General features: G+C 47.4%; 3 non-coding genes across 3 annotated transcripts; all 3 read right to left on the bottom strand.

Moving 5' to 3' along the window:
- Positions 1 to 3,698: 3,698 nt before the first annotated feature.
- On the bottom strand, positions 3,699 to 3,771 carry TRNAT-GGU (transfer RNA threonine (anticodon GGU)). Its single transcript has one exon. It is a non-coding gene; the product is annotated as a tRNA-Thr (tRNA).
- A 2,131-nt stretch (positions 3,772 to 5,902) lies between these two features.
- Positions 5,903 to 5,975, bottom strand: TRNAT-GGU (transfer RNA threonine (anticodon GGU)). The gene has a single exon. It is a non-coding gene; the product is annotated as a tRNA-Thr (tRNA).
- Positions 5,976 to 13,743: 7,768 nt separating this feature from the next.
- On the bottom strand, positions 13,744 to 13,816 carry TRNAY-GUA (transfer RNA tyrosine (anticodon GUA)). The gene has a single exon. It is a non-coding gene; the product is annotated as a tRNA-Tyr (tRNA).
- Positions 13,817 to 23,076: the final 9,260 nt, after the last annotated feature.

Raw genomic sequence — 23,076 nt, 5'->3', positions numbered from 1 at the left:
AACTTTGGCTTTTTACGCTACATTTGAGACTTCACATCACCGCTCACGGGTGGGCTCGAACCACCAACCTTTTGGTTAACATCCGAACGCGCTAACCATGGAACCAAGGAAGCTCAGAAATGAAATGGTCAGGTATTGTGGAAAAACTTTGGCTTTTTACGCTACATATGAGACCCCACAACACCGCTCCTGGGTGAGCTCGAACCACATGCCTATTGGTTAACAGCCGAACGCGCTAAACATTGAGCCACGCAAGCTCAGAAAATAAATGGTTGTCACGTATTGTGGAAAAGTTTTGACTTTTTACGCTAAATCTGAGACCCCACAACACCTTTCCCGGGTGGACTCGAACCAGTAGCCTTTAGGTTAACAGCCGAACGCGCTAACCATTGCGCCACGGAAGCCCAAAAAATTAAATGGTCGTCAGGTATTGTGTAAAAACTTTGGCTTTTTACGCTACATTTGAGACTTCACAACACCGCTCCCGGGTGGGCTCGAACCACCAACCTTTAAGTTAACATCCGAACGCGCTAACCATGGAGCCAAGGAAGCTCAGAAATGAAATGGTCGTCAGGTATTGTGGAAAAAGTTTGATTTTTTACGTCACATCTGAGACCGCACAACACCGCTCCCGTATGGGCTCGAACCAACAACCTTTCGGTTAACAGCCTAACGCGCTAACCATTGCGCCACGGAAGCCCAAAAATTAAATGGTCGTCAGGTATTGTGGAAAAACTTTGGCTTTATACGTTTCATTTGAGATCCCCCAACACCGCTCCCGGATGGGCTCGAACCACCAGCCTATTGGTTAACAGCCGAACGCGCTAAACATTGAGCCACGCAAGCTCAGAAATTACATGGTTGTCACGTATTGTGGAAACGTTTTGACTTTTTACGCTAAATCTGAGACCCCACAACACCTCTCCCGGGTGGGCTCGAACCACCAACCTTTAGGTTAACAGCTGAACGCGCTAACCATTGCGCCACGGAAGCCCAAATATTAAATGGTCGTCAGGTATTGTGGAAAAACTTTTGCTTTTTACGTTACATTTGAGACTTCACAACACCTCTCCTGGGTGGGCTCCAACCGCCAACCTTTCAGGTAACAGCTGAACGCTCTAACCATTGCGCCACGGAAGCCCAAAAATTAAGTGTTCGTCAGGTATTGTGGAAAAACTCTTATTTTTAACGTCACATCTGAGACCTCACAACACCGCTCCCGGGTGGGCTCGAACCAACAACCTTTTGGTTAACATCCGAACGCGATAACCATGGAGCCAAGGAAGCTCAGAAATGAAATGGTCGTCAGGTATTGTGGAAGAACTTTGACTTTTTACGTCACATCTGAGACCCCATAACACCTGTTCCGGGTGGGCTCGAACCACCAACGTTTCGGTTAACAGCTGAACGCGCTAACCATTGTGCCACGGAAGTTTAGTAAATAAATTGTCGTCAGGTATTGTAGAAAAACTTTGACTTTTTACGTCACATCTGAGACCCCATAACACCTGTCCCGGGTGGGCTCGAACCACCAACGTTTCGGTTAACAGCTGAACGCTCTAACCATTGCGCCACGGAAGCCCAAAAATTAAATGTTCGTCAGGTATTGTGGAAAAACTCTTATTTTTTACGTCACATCTGAGACCTCACAACACCGCTCCCGGGTGGGCTCGAACCAACAACCTTTTGGTTAACATCCGAACGCGATAACCATGGAGCCAAGGAAGCTCAGAAATGAAATGGTCGTCAGGTATTGTGGAAGAACTTTGACTTTTTACGTCACATCTGAGACCCCATAACACCTGTTCCGGGTGGGCTCGAACCACCAACCTTTCGGTTAACAGCTGAACGCGCTAACCATTGTGCCACGGAAGTTTAGAAAATAAATTGTCGTCAGGTATTGTAGAAAAACTTTGACTTTTTACGTCACATCTGAGACCCCATAACACCTGTCCCGGGTGGGCTCGAACCACCAACGTTTCGGTTAACAGCTGAACGCTCTAACCATTGCGCCACGGAAGCCCAAAAATTAAATGTTCGTCAGGTATTGTGGAATATGTTTGATTTTTTACGTCACATCTGAGACCACACAACACCGCTCCCGGGTGGGCTCGAACCACCAACCTATTAGTTAACAGCCGAACGCGCTAACCATTGAGCCACGGAAGCTCAGAAATGAATTGGTCGTCAGGTATTGTGGAATATGTTTGATTTTTTACGTCACATCTGAGACCACACAACACCGCTCCCGTATGGGCTCGAACCAACGGCCGAACGCGCTAACCATTACGCCACGGAAGCCCAAAAATTAAATGGTCGTCTTGTATTGTGGAAAAACTTTGGCTTAATACGTTACATTTGAGATCCCACAACACCGCTCCCGGGTGGGCTCGAACCACCAACTTATAGGTTAACAGCCGAACGCGCTAACCATTGAGCCACGGAAGCTCGGAAATTAAATGGTTGTCAGGTATTGTGGAAAAGCCTTGAGTTTTTACACTACATATGAGACCCCACAACACCTCTCCCGGGCGGGCTCGAACCACCAACCTTTAGGTTAACAGCCGAACGCGCTAACCATTGCGCCATGGAAGCCCAAAAAATTAAATGGTCGTCAGGTATTGTGGAAAAACTTTGGCTTTTTACGCTACATTTGAGACTTCACAACACCGCTCCCGGGTGGGCTCGAACCACCAACCTTTAAGCTAACATCCGAACGCGCTAACCATGGAGCCAAGGAAGCTCCGAAATGAAATGGTCGTCAGGTATTGTGGAAAAACTTTGACTTTTTACGTCACATCTGAGACCTCACAACACCGCTCCCGTATGGGCTCGAACCAACAACCTTTCGGTTAACAGCCGAACGCGCTAACCATTGCGCCACGGAAGCCCAAAAAATTAAATGGTCGTCAGGTATTGTGGAAAAACTTTGGCTTTTTACGCTACATTTGAGACTTCACATCACCGCTCACGGGTGGGCTCGAACCACCAACCTTTTGGTTAACATCCGAACGCGCTAACCATGGAACCAAGGAAGCTCAGAAATGAAATGGTCAGGTATTGTGGAAAAACTTTGGCTTTTTACGCTACATATGAGACCCCACAACACCGCTCCTGGGTGAGCTCGAACCACATGCCTATTGGTTAACAGCCGAACGCGCTAAACATTGAGCCACGCAAGCTCAGAAAATAAATGGTTGTCACGTATTGTGGAAAAGTTTTGACTTTTTACGCTAAATCTGAGACCCCACAACACCTTTCCCGGGTGGACTCGAACCAGTAACCTTTAGGTTAACAGCCGAACGCGCTAACCATTGCGCCACGGAAGCCCAAAAAATTAAATGGTCGTCAGGTATTGTGTAAAAACTTTGGCTTTTTACGCTACATTTGAGACTTCACAACACCGCTCCCGGGTGGGCTCGAACCACCAACCTTTAAGTTAACATCCGAACGCGCTAACCATGGAGCCAAGGAAGCCCAAAAATTAAATGGTCGTCAGGTATTGTGGAAAAACTTTGGCTTTATACGTTTCATTTGAGATCCCCCAACACCGCTCCCGGATGGGCTCGAACCACCAGCCTATTGGTTAACAGCCGAACGCGCTAAACATTGAGCCACGCAAGCTCAGAAATTACATGGTTGTCACGTATTGTGGAAACGTTTTGACTTTTTACGCTAAATCTGAGACCCCACAACACCTCTCCCGGGTGGGCTCGAACCACCAACCTTTAGGTTACCAGCCGAACGCGCTAACCATTGCGCCACGGAAGCCCAAATATTAAATGGTCGTCAGGTATTGTGGAAAAACTTTTGCTTTTTACGTTACATTTGAGACTTCACAACACCTCTCCCGGGTGGGCTCCAACCGCCAACCTTTCAGGTAACAGCTGAACGCTCTAACCATTGCGCCACGGAAGCCCAAAAATTAAGTGTTCGTCAGGTATTGTGGAAAAACTCTTATTTTTAACGTCACATCTGAGACCTCACAACACCGCTCCCGGGTGGGCTCGAACCAACAACCTTTTGGTTAACATCCGAACGCGATAACCATGGAGCCAAGGAAGCTCAGAAATGAAATGGTCGTCAGGTATTGTGGAAGAACTTTGACTTTTTACGTCACATCTGAGACCCCATAACACCTGTTCCGGGTGGGCTCGAACCACCAACGTTTCGGTTAACAGCTGAACGCGCTAACCATTGCGCCACGGAAGCCCAAATATTAAATGGTCGTCAGGTATTGTGGAAAAACTTTTGCTTTTTACGTTACATTTGAGACTTCACAACACCTCTCCCGGGTGGGCTCCAACCGCCAACCTTTCAGGTAACAGCTGAACGCTCTAACCATTGCGCCACGGAAGCCCAAAAATTAAGTGTTCGTCAGGTATTGTGGAAAAACTCTTATTTTTAACGTCACATCTGAGACCTCACAACACCGCTCCCGGGTGGGCTCGAACCAACAACCTTTTGGTTAACATCCGAACTCGATAACCATGGAGCCAAGGAAGCTCAGAAATGAAATGGTCGTCAGGTATTGTGGAAGAACTTTGACTTTTTACGTCACATCTGAGACCCCATAACACCTGTTCCGGGTGGGCTCGAACCACCAACGTTTCGGTTAACAGCTGAACGCGCTAACCATTGTGCCACGGAAGTTTAGTAAATAAATTGTCGTCAGGTATTGTAGAAAAACTTTGACTTTTTACGTCACATCTGAGACCCCATAACACCTGTCCCGGGTGGGCTCGAACCACCAACGTTTCGGTTAACAGCTGAACGCTCTAACCATTGCGCCACGGAAGCCCAAAAATTAAATGTTCGTCAGGTATTGTGGAAAAACTCTTATTTTTTACGTCACATCTGAGACCTCACAACACCGCTCCCGGGTGGGCTCGAACCAACAACCTTTTGGTTAACATCCGAACGCGATAACCATGGAGCCAAGGAAGCTCAGAAATGAAATGGTCGTCAGGTATTGTGGAAAAACTTTGACTTTTTACGTCACATCTGAGACCTCACAACACCGCTCCCGTATGGGCTCGAACCAACAACCTTTCGGTTAACAGCCGAACGCGCTAACCATTGCGCCACGGAAGCCCAAAAAATTAAATGGTCGTCAGGTATTGTGGAAAAACTTTGGCTTTTTACGCTACATTTGAGACTTCACATCACCGCTCACGGGTGGGCTCGAACCACCAACCTTTTGGTTAACATCCGAACGCGCTAACCATGGAACCAAGGAAGCTCAGAAATGAAATGGTCAGGTATTGTGGAAAAACTTTGGCTTTTTACGCTACATATGAGACCCCACAACACCGCTCCTGGGTGAGCTCGAACCACATGCCTATTGGTTAACAGCCGAACGCGCTAAACATTGAGCCACGCAAGCTCAGAAAATAAATGGTTGTCACGTATTGTGGAAAAGTTTTGACTTTTTACGCTAAATCTGAGACCCCACAACACCTTTCCCGGGTGGACTCGAACCAGTAACCTTTAGGTTAACAGCCGAACGCGCTAACCATTGCGCCACGGAAGCCCAAAAAATTAAATGGTCGTCAGGTATTGTGTAAAAACTTTGGCTTTTTACGCTACATTTGAGACTTCACAACACCGCTCCCGGGTGGGCTCGAACCACCAACCTTTAAGTTAACATCCGAACGCGCTAACCATGGAGCCAAGGAAGCCCAAAAATTAAATGGTCGTCAGGTATTGTGGAAAAACTTTGGCTTTATACGTTTCATTTGAGATCCCCCAACACCGCTCCCGGATGGGCTCGAACCACCAGCCTATTGGTTAACAGCCGAACGCGCTAAACATTGAGCCACGCAAGCTCAGAAATTACATGGTTGTCACGTATTGTGGAAACGTTTTGACTTTTTACGCTAAATCTGAGACCCCACAACACCTCTCCCGGGTGGGCTCGAACCACCAACCTTTAGGTTACCAGCCGAACGCGCTAACCATTGCGCCACGGAAGCCCAAATATTAAATGGTCGTCAGGTATTGTGGAAAAACTTTTGCTTTTTACGTTACATTTGAGACTTCACAACACCTCTCCCGGGTGGGCTCCAACCGCCAACCTTTCAGGTAACAGCTGAACGCTCTAACCATTGCGCCACGGAAGCCCAAAAATTAAGTGTTCGTCAGGTATTGTGGAAAAACTCTTATTTTTAACGTCACATCTGAGACCTCACAACACCGCTCCCGGGTGGGCTCGAACCAACAACCTTTTGGTTAACATCCGAACGCGATAACCATGGAGCCAAGGAAGCTCAGAAATGAAATGGTCGTCAGGTATTGTGGAAGAACTTTGACTTTTTACGTCACATCTGAGACCCCATAACACCTGTTCCGGGTGGGCTCGAACCACCAACGTTTCGGTTAACAGCTGAACGCGCTAACCATTGCGCCACGGAAGCCCAAATATTAAATGGTCGTCAGGTATTGTGGAAAAACTTTTGCTTTTTACGTTACATTTGAGACTTCACAACACCTCTCCCGGGTGGGCTCCAACCGCCAACCTTTCAGGTAACAGCTGAACGCTCTAACCATTGCGCCACGGAAGCCCAAAAATTAAGTGTTCGTCAGGTATTGTGGAAAAACTCTTATTTTTAACGTCACATCTGAGACCTCACAACACCGCTCCCGGGTGGGCTCGAACCAACAACCTTTTGGTTAACATCCGAACTCGATAACCATGGAGCCAAGGAAGCTCAGAAATGAAATGGTCGTCAGGTATTGTGGAAGAACTTTGACTTTTTACGTCACATCTGAGACCCCATAACACCTGTTCCGGGTGGGCTCGAACCACCAACGTTTCGGTTAACAGCTGAACGCGCTAACCATTGTGCCACGGAAGTTTAGTAAATAAATTGTCGTCAGGTATTGTAGAAAAACTTTGACTTTTTACGTCACATCTGAGACCCCATAACACCTGTCCCGGGTGGGCTCGAACCACCAACGTTTCGGTTAACAGCTGAACGCTCTAACCATTGCGCCACGGAAGCCCAAAAATTAAATGTTCGTCAGGTATTGTGGAAAAACTCTTATTTTTTACGTCACATCTGAGACCTCACAACACCGCTCCCGGGTGGGCTCGAACCAACAACCTTTTGGTTAACATCCGAACGCGATAACCATGGAGCCAAGGAAGCTCAGAAATGAAATGGTCGTCAGGTATTGTGGAAGAACTTTGACTTTTTACGTCACATCTGAGACCCCATAACACCTGTTCCGGGTGGGCTCGAACCACCAACCTTTCGGTTAACAGCTGAACGCGCTAACCATTGTGCCACGGAAGTTTAGAAAATAAATTGTCGTCAGGTATTGTAGAAAAACTTTGACTTTTTACGTCACATCTGAGACCCCATAACACCTGTCCCGGGTGGGCTCGAACCACCAACGTTTCGGTTAACAGCTGAACGCTCTAACCATTGCGCCACGGAAGCCCAAAAATTAAATGTTCGTCAGGTATTGTGGAATATGTTTGATTTTTTACGTCACATCTGAGACCACACAACACCGCTCCCGGGTGGGCTCGAACCACCAACCTATTAGTTAACAGCCGAACGCGCTAACCATTGAGCCACGGAAGCTCAGAAATGAATTGGTCGTCAGGTATTGTGGAATATGTTTGATTTTTTACGTCACATCTGAGACCACACAACACCGCTCCCGTATGGGCTCGAACCAACAACCTTTCGGTCAACAGCCTAACGCGCTAACCATTGCGCCACGGAAGCCCAAAAATTAAATGGTCGTCAGGTATTGTGGAAAAACTTTGGCTTTTTACGCTACATTTGAGACTTCACAATACCGCTCCCGGGTGGGCTCGAACCACAAACCTTTAAGCTAACATCCGAACGCGCTAACCATGGAGCCAAGGAAGCTCCGAAATGAAATGGTCGTCAGGTATTGTGGAAAAACTTTGACTTTTTACGTCACATCTGAGACCTCACAACACCGCTCCCGTATGGGCTCGAACCAACAACCTTTCGGTTAACAGCCGAACGCGCTAACCATTGCGCCACGGAAGCCCAAAAAATTAAATGGTCGTCAGGTATTGTGGAAAAACTTTGCCTTTATACGTTACATTTGAGATCCCACAACACCGCTCCCGGGTGGGCTCTTGGTTAACAGCCGAACGCGCTAACCATTGAGCCACGGAAGCTCAGAAATTAAATGGTTGTCACGTATTGTGGAAAAGTTTCGCCTTTTTACGCTACATCTAAGACCCCACAACACCTCTCCCGGATGGGCTCGAACCAGCTGTCTTTCGGTTAACTGCCGAACGCGCTAACCATAGCGCCACGGAAGCCCAAAAATTAAATGGTCGTCAGGTACTTTGGCTTTATACGTTTCATTGGAGATCCCACAACACCGCTCCCGGGTGGGCTCGAACCACCAACCTATTGGTTAACAGACGAACGCGCTAACCATTGCGCCACGGAAGCCCAAAAATTAAATGGTCGTCAGGTATTGTGGAAAAACTTTGGCTTTATACGTTTCATTTGAGATCCCACAACACCGCTCCCGGGTGGGCTCGAACCACCAACCTATTGGTTAACAGCCGAACGCGCTAAACATTGAGCCAAGCAAGCTCAGAAATTAAATGGTTGTCACGTATTGCGGAAAAGTTTTGACTTTTTACGCTAAATCTGAGACCCCACAACACCTCTCCCGGGTGGGCTCGAACCACCAACCTTTAGGTTAACAGCCGAACGTGCTAACCATTGCGCCACGGAAGCCCAAAAATTAAATGGTCGTCAGGTATTGTGGAACAAATTTGCCTTTATACGTTACATTTGAGATCCCACAACACCGCTCCCGGGTGGGCTCTTGGTTAACAGCCGAACGCGCTAACCATTGAGCCACGGAAGCTCAGAAATTAAATGGTTGTCACGTATTGTGGAAAAGTTTCGCCTTTTTACGCTACATCTAAGACCCCACAACACCTCTCCCGGATGGGCTCGAACCAGCTGTCTTTCGGTTAACTGCCGAACGCGCTAACCATAGCGCCACGGAAGCCCAAAAATTAAATGGTCGTCAGGTATTGTGGAAAAACTTTGGCTTTATACGTTTCATTGGAGATCCCACAACACCGCTCCCGGGTGGGCTCGAACCACCAACCTATTGGTTAACAGACGAACGCGCTAACCATTGCGCCACGGAAGCCCAAAAATTAAATGGTCGTCAGGTATTGTGGAAAAACTTTGGCTTTATACGTTTCATTTGAGATCCCACAACACCGCTCCCGGGTGGGCTCGAACCACAAACCTATTGGTTAACAGCCGAACGCGATAAACATTGAGCCAAGCAAGCTCAGAAATTAAATGGTTGTCACGTATTGCGGAAAAGTTTTGACTTTTTACGCTAAATCTGACACCCCACAACACCTCTCCCGGGTGGGCTCGAACCACCAACCTTTAGGTTAACAGCCGAACGTGCTAACCATTGCGCCACGGAAGCCCAAAAATTTAAATGGTCGTCAGGTATTGTGGAAAAACTTTGGCTTTTTACGCTACATTTGAGACTTCACAACACCGCTCCCGGGTGGGCTCGAACCACCAACCTTTTGGTTAACATCCGAACGCGCAAACCATGGAGCCAAGGAAGCTCAGAAATGAAATGGTAGTCAGGTATTGTGGAAAAACTTTGACTTTTACGTCACATCTGAGACATCACAACACCGCTCCCGTATGGGCTCGAACCAACAACCTTTCGGTTAACGGCCGAACGCGCTAACCATTACGCCACGGAAGCCCAGAAATTAAATGGTCGTCAGGTATTGTGTAAAAACTTTGACTTTTTACACTACATATGAGACCCCACAACACCTCTCCCGGAAGGGCTCGAACCACCAACCTTTCGGTTAACAACTGAACGCGCTAACCATTGCGCCACGAAAGCCCAAAAATTAAATGGTCGTCAGGTATTGTGGAAAAAATTTGCCTTTATACGTCACATCTGAGACCACACAACACCGCTCCCGGGTGGGCTCGAACCACCAACCTATTAGTTAACAGCCGAACGCGCTAACCATTGAGCCACGGAAGCTCAGAAATGAATTGGTCGTCAGGTATTGTGGAATATGTTTGATTTTTTACGTCACATCTGAGACCACACAACACCGCTCCCGTATGGGCTCGAACCAACAACCTTTCGGTTAACGGCCGAACGCGCTAACCATTACGCCACGGAAGCCCAAAAATTAAATGGTCGTCAGGTATTGTGGAAAAACTTTGGCTTTATACGTTTCATTTGAGATCCCACAACACCGCTCCCGGGTGGGCTCGAACCACCAACCTATTGGTTAACAGCCGAACGCGCTAAACATTGAGCCAAGCAAGCTCCGAAATGAAATGGTTGTCACGTATTGCGGAAAAGTTTTGACTTTTTACGCTAAATCTGACACCCCACAACACCTCTCCCGGGTGGGCTCGAACCACCAACCTTTAGGTTAACAGCCGAACGTGCTAACCATTGCGCCACGGAAGCCCAGAAATTTAAATGTTCGTCAGGTATTGTGTAAAAACTTTGACTTTTTACACTACATTTGAGACTTCACAACACCGCTCCCGGGTGGGCTCGAACCACCAACCTTTTGGTTAACAACTGAACGCGCTAACCATTGCGCCACGAAAGCCCAAAAATTAAATGGTCGTCAGGTATTGTGGAAAAAATTTGCCTTTATACGTTACATTTGAGATCCCACAACACCGCTCCCGGGTGAACTCTTGGTTAACAGCCGAACGCGCTAACCATTGAGCCACGGAAGCTCAGCAATTAAATGGTTGTCACGTATTGTGGAAAAGTTTTGACTTTTTACGCTACATCTAAGACCCCACAACACCTCTCCCGGGTGGGCTCGAACCATCAGTCTTTCGGTTAACTGCCGAACGCGCTAACCATTGCGCCACGGAAGCCCAAAAATTAAATGGTCATCAGGTATTGTGGAGAAACTTAGGCATTTTACGTTACATTTGAGATCCCACAACACCGCTCCATGGTGGGCTCGAACCACCAACCTATTAGTTAACAGCCGAACGCGCTAACCATTGAGCCACGGAAGCTCAGAAATTAAATGGTTGTCACGTTTTGTGGAAAAGTTTTGACTTTTACGCTACATCTGAGACCCCACAACACCGCTCCCGGGTGGGCTCGAACCACCATTGGTTAACAGCCGAACGCGCTAAACATTGATCCACGCAAGCTCAGAAATTAAATGGTTGTCACGTATTGTGGAAAAGTTTGGAATTTTTACGCTAAATCTGAGACCCCACAACACCTCTCCCGAGTGGGCTCGAACCACCAACCTTCAGGTTAACAGCCGAACGTGCTAACCATTGCGCCATGGAAGCCCAAAATATTAAATCGTCGTCAGGTATTGTGGAAAAACTTTGGCTCTTTACGCTACATTTGAGACTTCACAACACCGCTCCCGGGTGGGCTCGAACCACCAACCTTTTGGTTAACATCCGAACGCGCTAACCATGGAGCCAAGGAAGCTCAGAAATGAATTGGTCGTCAGGTATTGTGGAATATGTTTGATTTTTTACGTCACATCTGAGACCACACAACACCGCTCCCGTATGGGCTCGAACCAACAACCTTTCGGTTAACAACTGAACGCGCTAACCATTGCGCCACGAAAGCCCAAAAATTAAATGGTCGTAAGGTATTGTGGAAAAAATTTGCCTTTATACGTTACATTTGAGATCCCACAACACCGCTCCCGGGTGAACTCTTGGTTAACAGCCGAACGCGCTAACCATTGAGCCACGGAAGCTCAGAAATTAAATGGTTGTCACGTTTTGTGGAAAAGTTTTGACTTTTACGCTACATCTGAGACCCCACAACACCTCTTCCGGGTGGGCTCGAACCACCAACCTTTAGATTAACAGCCGAACGCGCTAACCATTGCGCCATGGAAGCCCAAAAAATTAAATGGTCGTCAGGTATTGTGGAAAAACTTTGGCTTTTTACGCTACATTTGAGACTTCACAACACCGCACCCGGGTGGGCTCGAACCACCAACCTTTTGGTTAACATCCGAACGCGCTAACCATGGAGCCAAGGAAGCTCAGAAATGAATTGGTCGTCAGGTATTGTGGAATATGTTTGATTTTTTACGTCACATCTGAGACCACACAACACCGCTCCCATATGGGCTCGAACCAACGGCCGAACGCGCTAACTTTAACGCCACGGAAGCCCAAAAATTAAATGGTCGTCTTGTATTGTGGAAAAACTTTGGCTTAATACGTTACATTTGAGATCCCACAACACCGCTCCCGGGTGGGCTCGAACCACCAACTTATTGGTTAACAGCCGAACGCGCTAACCATTGAGCCACGGAAGCTCAGAAATTAAATGGTCGTCAGGTATTGTGGAAAAACTTTGACTTTTAACGTCACATCTGAGATCTCACAACACCGCTCCCGGATGGGCTCGAACCGCCAACCTTTGGGTTAACAGCCGAACACGCTAACCATTGAGCCACGGAAGCTCAGAAATTAAATGGTTGTCAGGTATTGTGGAAAAGCCTTGAGTTTTTACACTACATATGAGACCCCACAACACCTCTCCCGGGCGGGCTCGAACCACCAACCTTTCGGTTAACAACTGAACGCGCTAACCATTGCGCCACGGAAGCCCAAAAATTAAATGGTCGTCAGGTATTGTGGAAAAACTTTGGCTTTTTACGTTACATTTGAGATCCCACAACACCGCTCCCGGGTGGGCTCGAACCACCAGCCTATTGGTTAACAGCCGAACGCGCTAAACATTGAGACACGGAAGCCCAAAAATTAAATGGTCATCAGGTATTTTGGAGAAAATTTGGAATTTTACGTTACATTTGAGATCCCACAACACCGCTCCATGGTGGGCTCGAACCACCAACCTATTAGTTAACAGCCGAACGCGCTAACCATTGAGCCACGGAAGCTCAGAAATTAAATGGTTGTCACGTATTGTGGAAAAGATTTGACTTTTTACGCTACATCTGAGACCCCACAACACCTCTCCCGGGTGGGCTCGAACCACCAACCTTTAGGTTAACAGCCGAACGCGCTAACCATTGCGCCATGGAAGCCCAAAAAATTAAATGGTCGTCAGGTATTGTGGAAAAACTTTGGCTTTTTACGCTACATTTGAGACTTCACAACACCGCTCCCGGGTGGGCTCGAACCACCAACCTTTAAGTTAACATCCGAACTCGCTAACCATGGAGCCAAGGAAGCTCCGAAATGAAATGGTCGTCAGGTATTGTGGAAAAACTTTGACTTTTTACGTCACATCTGAGACCTCACAACACCGCTCCCGTATGGGCTCGAACCAACAACCTTTCGGTTAACAGCCGAACGCGCTAACCATTGCGCCACGGAAGCCCAAAAAATTAAATGGTCGTCAGGTATTGTGGAAAAACTTTGCCTTTATACGTTACATTTGAGATCCCACAACACCGCTCCCGGGTGGGCTCTTGGTTAACAGCCGAACGCGCTAACCATTGAGCCACGGAAGCTCAGAAATTAAATGGTTGTCACGTATTGTGGAAAAGTTTCGCCTTTTTACGCTACATCTAAGACCCCACAACACCTCTCCCGGATGGGCTCGAACCAGCTGTCTTTCGGTTAACTGCCGAACGCGCTAACCATAGCGCCACGGAAGCCCAAAAATTAAATGGTCGTCAGGTATTGTGGAAAAACTTTGGCTTTATACGTTTCATTGGAGATCCCACAACACCGCTCCCGGGTGGGCTCGAACCACCAACCTATTGGTTTACAGACGAACGCGCTAACCATTGCGCCACGGAAGCCCAAAAATTAAATGGTCGTCAGGTATTGTGGAAAAATTTGGCTTTATACGTTTCATTTGAGATCCCACAACACCGCTCCCGGGTGGGCTCGAACTACCAACCTATTGGTTAAGAGCCGAACGCGCTAAACATTGAGCCAAGCAAGCTCAGAAATTAAATGGTTGTCACGTATTGCGGAAAAGTTTTGACTTTTTACGCTAAATCTGAGACCCCACAACACCTCTCCCGGGTGGGCTCGAACCACCAACCTTTAGGTTAACAGCCGAACGTGCTAACCATTGCGCCACGGAAGCCCAAAAATTTAAATGGTCGTCAGGTATTGTGGAAAAACTTTGGCTTTTTACGCTACATTTGAGACTTCACAACACCGCTCCCGGGTGGGCTCGAACCACCAACCTTTTGGTTAACATCCGAACGCGCTAACCATTACGCCACGGAAGCCCAAAAATTAAATGGTCGTCAGGTATTGTGGAACAAATTTGCCTTTATACGTTACATTTGAGATCCCACAACACCGCTCCCGGGTGGGCTCTTGGTTAACAGCCGAACGCGCTAACCATTGAGCCACGGAAGCTCAGAAATTAAATGGTTGTCACGTATTGTGGAAAAGTTTCGCCTTTTTACGCTACATCTAAGACCCCACAACACCTCTCCCGGATGGGCTCGAACCAGCTGTCTTTCGGTTAACTGCCGAACGCGCTAACCATAGCGCCACGGAAGCCCAAAAATTAAATGGTCGTCAGGTATTGTGGAAAAACTTTGGCTTTATACGTTTCATTGGAGATCCCACAACACCGCTCCCGGGTGGGCTCGAACCACCAACCTATTGGTTAACAGACGAACGCGCTAACCATTGCGCCACGGAAGCCCAAAAATTAAATGGTCGTCAGGTATTGTGGAAAAACTTTGGCTTTATACGTTTCATTTGAGATCCCACAACACCGCTCCCGGGTGGGCTCGAACCACCAACCTATTGGTTAACAGCCGAACGCGCTAAACATTGAGCCAAGCAAGCTCAGAAATTAAATGGTTGTCACGTATTGCGGAAAAGTTTTGACTTTTTACGCTAAATCTGACACCCCACAACACCTCTCCCGGGTGGGCTCGAACCACCAACCTTTAGGTTAACAGCCGAACGTGCTAACCATTGCGCCACGGAAGCCCAAAAATTTAAATGGTCGTCAGGTATTGTGGAAAAACTTTGGCTTTTTACGCTACATTTGAGACTTCACAACACCGCTCCCGGGTGGGCTCGAACCACCAACCTTTTGGTTAACATCCGAACGCGTAAACCATGGAGCCAAGGAAGCTCAGAAATGAAATGGTAGTCAGGTATTGTGGAAAAACTTTGACTTTTACGTCACATCTGAGACATCACAACACCGCTCCCGTATGGGCTCGAACCAACAACCTTTCGGTTAACGGCCGAACGCGCTAACCATTACGCCACGGAAGCCCAGAAATTAAATGGTCGTCAGGTATTGTGTAAAAACTTTGACTTTTTACACTACATATGAGACCCCACAACACCTCTCCCGGGCGGGCTCGAACCACCAACCTTTCGGTTAACAACTGAACGCGCTAACCATTGCGCCACGAAAGCCCAAAAATTAAATGGTCGTCAGGTATTGTGGAAAAAATTTGCCTTTATACGTTACATTTGAGATCCCACAACACCGCTCCCGGGTGAACTCTTGGTTAACAGCCGAACGCGCTAACCATTGAGCCACGGAAGCTCAGCAATTAAATGGTTGTCACGTATTGTGGAAAAGTTTTGACTTTTTACGCTACATCTAAGACCCCACAACACCCCTCCCGGGTGGGCTCGAACCATCAGTCTTTCGGTTAACTGCCGAACGCGCTAACCATTGCGCCACGGAAGCCCAAAAATTAAATGGTCATCAGGTATTGTGGAGAAACTTAGGCATTTTACGTTACATTTGAGATCCCACAACACCGCTCCATGGTGGGCTCGAACCACCAACCTATTAGTTAACAGCCGAACGCGCTAACCATTGAGCCACGGAAGCTCAGAAATTAAATGGTTGTCACGTTTTGTGGAAAAGTTTTGACTTTTACGCTACATCTGAGACCCCACAACACCTCTTCCGGGTGGGCTCGAACCACCAACCTTTAGATTAACAGCCGAACGCGCTAACCATTGCGCCATGGAAGCCCAAAAAATTAAATCGTCGTCAGGTATTGTGGAAAAACTTTGGCTTTTTACGCTACATTTGAGACTTCACAACACCGCTCCCGGGTGGGCTCGAACCACCAACCTTTCGGTTAACAACTGAACGCGCTAACCATTGCGCCACGGAAGCCCAAAAATTAAATGGTCGTCAGGTATTGTGGAAAAACTTTGGCTTTTTACGTTACATTTGAGATCCCACAACACCGCTCCCGGGTGGGCTCGAACCACCAGCCTATTGGTTAACAGCCGAACGCGCTAAACATTGAGACACGGAAGCCCAAAAATTAAATGGTCATCAGGTATTTTGGAGAAAATTTGGAATTTTACGTTACATTTGAGATCCCACAACACCGCTCCATGGTGGGCTCGAACCACCAACCTATTAGTTAACAGCCGAACGCGCTAACCATTGAGCCACGGAAGTTCAGAAATTAAATGGTTGTCACGTATTGTGGAAAAGATTTGACTTTTTACGCTACATCTGAGACCCCACAACACCTCTCCCGGGTGGGCTCGAACCACCAACCTTTAGGTTAACAGCCGAACGCGCTAACCATTGCGCCATGGAAGCCCAAAAAATTAAATGGTCGTCAGGTATTGTGGAAAAACTTTGGCTTTTTACGCTACATTTGAGACTTCACAACACCGCTCCCGGGTGGGCTCGAACCACCAACCTTTAAGTTAACATCCGAACGCGCTAACCATGGAGCCAAGGAAGCTCCGAAATGAAATGGTCGTCAGGTATTGTGGAAAAACTTTGACTTTTTACGTCACATCTGAGACCTCACAACACCGCTCCCGTATGGGCTCGAACCAACAACCATTCGGTTAACAGCCGAACGCGCTAACCATTGCGCCACGGAAGCCCAAAAAATTAAATGGTCGTCAGGTATTGTGGAAAAACTTTGGCTTTTTACGCTACATTTGAGACTTCACATCACCGCTCACGGGTGGGCTCGAACCACCAACCTTTTGGTTAACTTCCGAACGCGCTAACCGTGGAACCAAGGAAGCTCAGAAATGAAATGGTCAGGTATTGTGGAAAAACTTTGGCTTTTTACGCTACATATGAGACCCCACAACACCGCTCCTGGGTGAGCTCGAACCACATGCCTATTGGTTAACAGCCGAACGCGCTAAACATTGAGCCACGCAAGCTCAGAAAATAAATGGTTGTCACGTATTGTGGAAAAGTTTTGACTTTTTACGCTAAATCTGAGACCCCACAACACCTTTCCCGGGTCGGCTCGAACCAGTAACCTTTAGGTTAACAGCCGAACGCGCTAACCATTGCGCCACGGAAGCCCAAAAAATTAAATGGTCGTCAGGTATTGTGGAATATGTTTGATTTTTTACGTCACATCTGAGACCACACAACACCGCTCCCGTATGGGCTCGAACCAACGGCCGAACGCGCTAACCATTACGCCACGGAAGCCCAAAAATTAAATGGTCGTCTTGTATTGTGGAAACACTTTGGCTTAATACGTTACATTTGAGATCCCACAACACCGCTCCCGGGTGGGCTCGAACCACCAACTTATTGGTTAAAAGCCGAATGCGCTAACCATTGAGCCACGGAAGCTCAGAAATTAAATGGTCGTCAGGTATTGTGGAAAAACTTTGACTTTTAACGTCACATCTGAGATCTCACAACACCGCTCCCGGATGGGCTCGAACCGCCAACCTTTCGGTTAACAGCCGAACACGCTAACCATTGAGCCGAGGAAGCTCAGAAATTAAATGGTTGTCAGGTATTGTGGAAAAGCCTTGAGTTTTTACACTACATATGAGACCCCACAACACCTCTCCCGGGCGGGCTCGAACCACCAACCTTTCGGTTAACAACTGAACGCGCTAACCATTGCGCCACGGAAGCCCAAAAATTAAATGGTCGTCAGGTATTGTGGAAAAACTTTGGCTTTTTACGTTACATTTGAGATCCCACAACACCGCTCCCGGGTGGGCTCGAACCACCAGCCTATTGGTTAACAGCCGAACGCGCTAAACATTGAGACACGGAAGCCCAAAAATTAAATGGTCATCAGGTATTTTGGAGAAAATTTGGAATTTTACGTTACATTTGAGATCCCACAACACCGCTCCATGGTGGGCTCGAACCACCAACCTATTAGTTAACAGCCGAACGCGCTAACCATTGAGCCACGGAAGTTCAGAAATTAAATGGTTGTCACGTATTGTGGAAAAGATTTGACTTTTTACGCTACATCTGAGACCCCACAAAACCTCTCCCGGGTGGGCTCGAACCACCAACCTTTAGGTTAACAGCCGAACGCGCTAACCATTGCGCCATGGAAGCCCAAAAAATTAAATGGTCGTCAGGTATTGTGGAAAAACTTTGGCTTTTTACGCTACATTTGAGACTTCACATCACCGCTCACGGGTGGGCTCGAACCACCAACCTTTTGGTTAACTTCCGAACGCGCTAACCATGGAACCAAGGAAGCTCAGAAATGAAATGGTCAGGTATTGTGGAAAAACTTTGGCTTTTTACGCTACATATGAGACCCCACAACACCGCTCCTGGGTGAGCTCGAACCACATGCCTATTGGTTAACAGCCGAACGCGCTAAACATTGAGCCACGCAAGCTCAGAAAATAAATGGTTGTCACGTATTGTGGAAAAGTTTTGACTTTTTACGCTAAATCTGAGACCCCACAACACCTTTCCCGGGTCGGCTCGAACCAGTAACCTTTAGGTTAACAGCCGAACGCGCTAACCATTGCGCCACGGAAGCCCAAAAAATTAAATGGTCGTCAGGTATTGTGGAATATGTTTGATTTTTTACGTCACATCTGAGACCACACAACACCGCTCCCGTATGGGCTCGAACCAACGGCCGAACGCGCTAACCATTACGCCACGGAAGCCCAAAAATTAAATGGTCGTCTTGTATTGTGGAAAAACTTTGGCTTAATACGTTACATTTGAGATCCCACAACACCGCTCCCGGGTGGGCTCGAACCACCAACTTATTGGTTAAAAGCCGAATGCGCTAACCATTGAGCCACGGAAGCTCAGAAATTAAATGGTCGTCAGGTATTGTGGAAAAACTTTGACTTTTAACGTCACATCTGAGATCTCACAACACCGCTCCCGGATGGGCTCGAACCGCCAACCTTTCGGTTAACAGCCGAACACGCTAACCATTGAGCCGAGGAAGCTCAGAAATTAAATGGTTGTCAGGTATTGTGGAAAAGCCTTGAGTTTTTACACTACATATGAGACCCCACAACACCTCTCCCGGGCGGGCTCGAACCACCAACCTTTCGGTTAACAACTGAACGCGCTAACCATTGCGCCACGGAAGCCCAAAAATTAAATGGTCGTCAGGTATTGTGGAAAAACTTTGGCTTTTTACGTTACATTTGAGATCCCACAACACCGCTCCCGGGTGGGCTCGAACCACCAGCCTATTGGTTAACAGCCGAACGCGCTAAACATTGAGACACGGAAGCCCAAAAATTAAATGGTCATCAGGTATTTTGGAGAAAATTTGGTATTTTACGTTACATTTGAGATCCCACAACACCGCTCCATGGTAGGCTCGAACCACCAACCTATTAGTTAACAGCCGAACGCGCTAACCATTGAGCCACGGAATCTCAGAAATTAAATGGTTGTCACGTATTGTGGAAAAGATTTGACTTTTTACGCTACATCTGAGACCCCACAACACCTCTCCCGGGTGGGCTCGAACCACCAACCTTTAGGTTAACAGCCGAACGCGCTAACCATTGCGCCATGGAAGCCCAAAAAATTAAATGGTCGTCAGGTATTGTGGAAAAACTTTGGCTTTTTACGCTACATTTGAGACTTCACAACACCGCTCCCGGGTGGGCTCGAACCACCAACCTTTAAGTTAACATCCGAACGCGCTAACCATGGAGCCAAGGAAGCTCCGAAATGAAATGGTCGTCAGGTATTGTGGAAAAACTTTGACTTTTTACGTCACATCTGAGACCTCACAACACCGCTCCCGTATGGGCTCGAACCAACAACCATTCGGTTAACAGCCGAACGCGCTAACCATTGCGCCACGGAAGCCCAAAAAATTAAATGGTCGTCAGGTATTGTGGAAAAACTTTGGCTTTTTACGCTACATTTGAGACTTCACATCACCGCTCACGGGTGGGCTCGAACCACCAACCTTTTGGTTAACATCCGAACGCGCTAACCATGGAACCAAGGAAGCTCAGAAATGAAATGGTCAGGTATTGTGGAAAGACTTTGGCTTTTTACGCTACATATGAGACCCCACAACACCGCTCCTGGGTGAGCTCGAACCACATGCCTATTGGTTAACAGCCGAACGCGCTAAACATTGAGCCACGCAAGCTCAGAAAATAAATGGTTGTCACGTATTGTGGAAACGTTTTGACTTTTTACGCTAAATCTGAGACCTCACAACACTTTTCCCGGGTGGGCTCGAACCACCAACCTTTAGGTTAACAGCCGAACGCGCTAACCATTGCGCCACGGAAGCCCAAAAAATTAAATGGTCGTCAGGTATTGTGTAAAAACTTTGGCTTTTTACGCTACATTTGAGACTTCACAACACCGCTCCCGGGTGGGCTCGAACCACCAACCTTTAAGTTAACATCCGAACGCGCTAACAATGGAGCCAAGGAAGCTCAGAAATGAAGTGGTCGTCAGGTATTGTGGAAAAAGTTTGATTTTTTACGTCACATCTGAGACCGCACAACACCGCTCCCGTATGGGCTCGAACCAACAACCTTTCGGTTAACAGCCTAACGTGCTAACCGTTGCGCCATGGAAGCCCAAAAAATTAAATGGTCGTCAGGTATTGTGGAAAAACTTTGGCTTTTTACGCTACATTTGAGACTTCACAACACCGCTCCCGGGTGGGCTCGAACCACCAACCTTTAAGCTAACATCCGAACGCGCTAACCATGGAGCCAAGGAAGCTCCGAAATGAAATGGTCGTCAGGTATTGTGGAAAAACTTTGACTTTTTACGTCACATCTGAGACCTCACAACACCGCTCCCGTATGGGCTCGAACCAACAACCTTTCGGTTAACAGCCGAACGCGCTAACCATTGCGCCACGGAAGCCCAAAAAATTAAATGGTCGTCAGGTATTGTGGAAAAACTTTGGCTTTTTACGCTACATTTGAGACTTCACATCACCGCTCACGGGTGGGCTCGAACCACCAACCTTTCGGTTAACATCCGAACGCGCTAACCATGGAACCAAGGAAGCTCAGAAATGAAATGGTCAGGTATTGTGGAAAAACTTTGGCTTTTTACGCTACATATGAGACCCCACAACACCGCTCCTGGGTGAGCTCGAACCACATGCCTATTGGTTAACAGCCGAACGCGCTAAACATTGAGCCACGCAAGCTCAGAAAATAAATTGTTGTCACGTATTGTGGAAAAGTTTTGACTTTTTACGCTAAATCTGAGACCCCACAACACCTTTCCCGGGTGGGCTCGAACCAGTAGCCTTTAGGTTAACAGCCGAACGCGCTAACCATTGCGCCACGAAAGCCCAAAAAATTAAATGGTCGTCAGGTATTGTGTAAAAACTTTGGCTTTTGACGCTACATTTGAGACTTCACAACACCGCTCCCGGGTGGGCTCGAACCACCAACCTTTAAGTTAACATCCGAACGCGCTAATCATGGAGCCAAGGAAGCTCAGAAATGAAATGGTCGTCAGGTATTGTGGAAAAAGTTTGATTTTTTACGTCACATCTGAGACCGCACAACACCGCTCCCGTATGGGCTCGAACCAACAACCTTTCGGTTAACAGCCTAACGCGCTAACCGTTGCGCCATGGAAGCCCAAAAAATTAAATGGTCGTCAGGTATTGTGGAAAAACTTTGGCTTTTTACGTTACATTTGAGATCCCACAACACCGCTCCCGGGTGGGCTCGAACCACCAGCCTATTGGTTAACAGCCGAACGCGCTAAACATTGAGACACGGAAGCCCAAAAATTAAATGGTCATCAGGTATTTTGGAGAAAATTTGGAATTTTACGTTACATTTGAGATCCCACAACACCGCTCCATGGTGGGCTCGAACCACCAACCTATTAGTTAACAGCCGAACGCGCTAACCATTGAGCCACGGAAGCTCAGAAATTAAATGGTTGTCACGTATTGTGGAAAAGATTTGACTTTTTACGCTACATCTGAGACCCCACAACACCTCTCCCGGGTGGGCTCGAACCACCAACCTTTAGGTTAACAGCCGAACGCGCTAACCATTGCGCCATGGAAGCCCAAAAAATTAAATGGTCGTCAGGTATTGTGGAAAAACTTTGGCTTTTTACGCTACATTTGAGACTTCACAACACCGCTCCCGGTTGGGCTCGAACCACCAACCTTTAAGTTAACATCCGAACGCGCTAACCATGGAGCCAAGGAAGCTCCGAAATGAAATGGTCGTCAGGTATTGTGGAAAAACTTTGACTTTTTACGTCACATCTGAGACCTCACAACACCGCTCCCGTATGGGCTCGAACCAACAACCATTCGGTTAACAGCCGAACGCGCTAACCATTGCGCCACGGAAGCCCAAAAAATTAAATGGTCGTCAGGTATTGTGGAAAAACTTTGGCTTTTTACGGTACATTTGAGACTTCACATCACCGCTCACGGGTGGGCTCGAACCACCAACCTTTTGGTTAACTTCCGAACGCGCTAACCATGGAACCAAGGAAGCTCAGAAATGAAATGGTCAGGTATTGTGGAAAAACTTTGGCTTTTTACGCTACATATGAGACCCCACAACACCGCTCCTGGGTGAGCTCGAACCACATGCCTATTGGTTAACAGCCGAACGCGCTAAACATTGAGCCACGCAAGCTCAGAAAATAAATGGTTGTCACGTATTGTGGAAAAGTTTTGACTTTTTACGCTAAATCTGAGACCCCACAACACCTTTCCCGGGTCGGCTCGAACCAGTAACCTTTAGGTTAACAGCCGAACGCGCTAACCATTGCGCCACGGAAGCCCAAAAAATTAAATGGTCGTCAGGTATTGTGGAATATGTTTGATTTTTTACGTCACAT

The sequence above is a fragment of the Phalangium opilio genome, unplaced genomic scaffold (genome assembly GCF_054372755.1).
Source record: "Phalangium opilio isolate 3A_F unplaced genomic scaffold, DU_Popi_V2 ptg000329l_1, whole genome shotgun sequence".
NCBI classification, from domain to species: Eukaryota; Metazoa; Arthropoda; class Arachnida; order Opiliones; family Phalangiidae; genus Phalangium; species Phalangium opilio.
The sequence above is the reverse complement of the archived record's forward strand: the minus strand, read 5'-3'. Positions and strand labels throughout refer to the sequence as shown.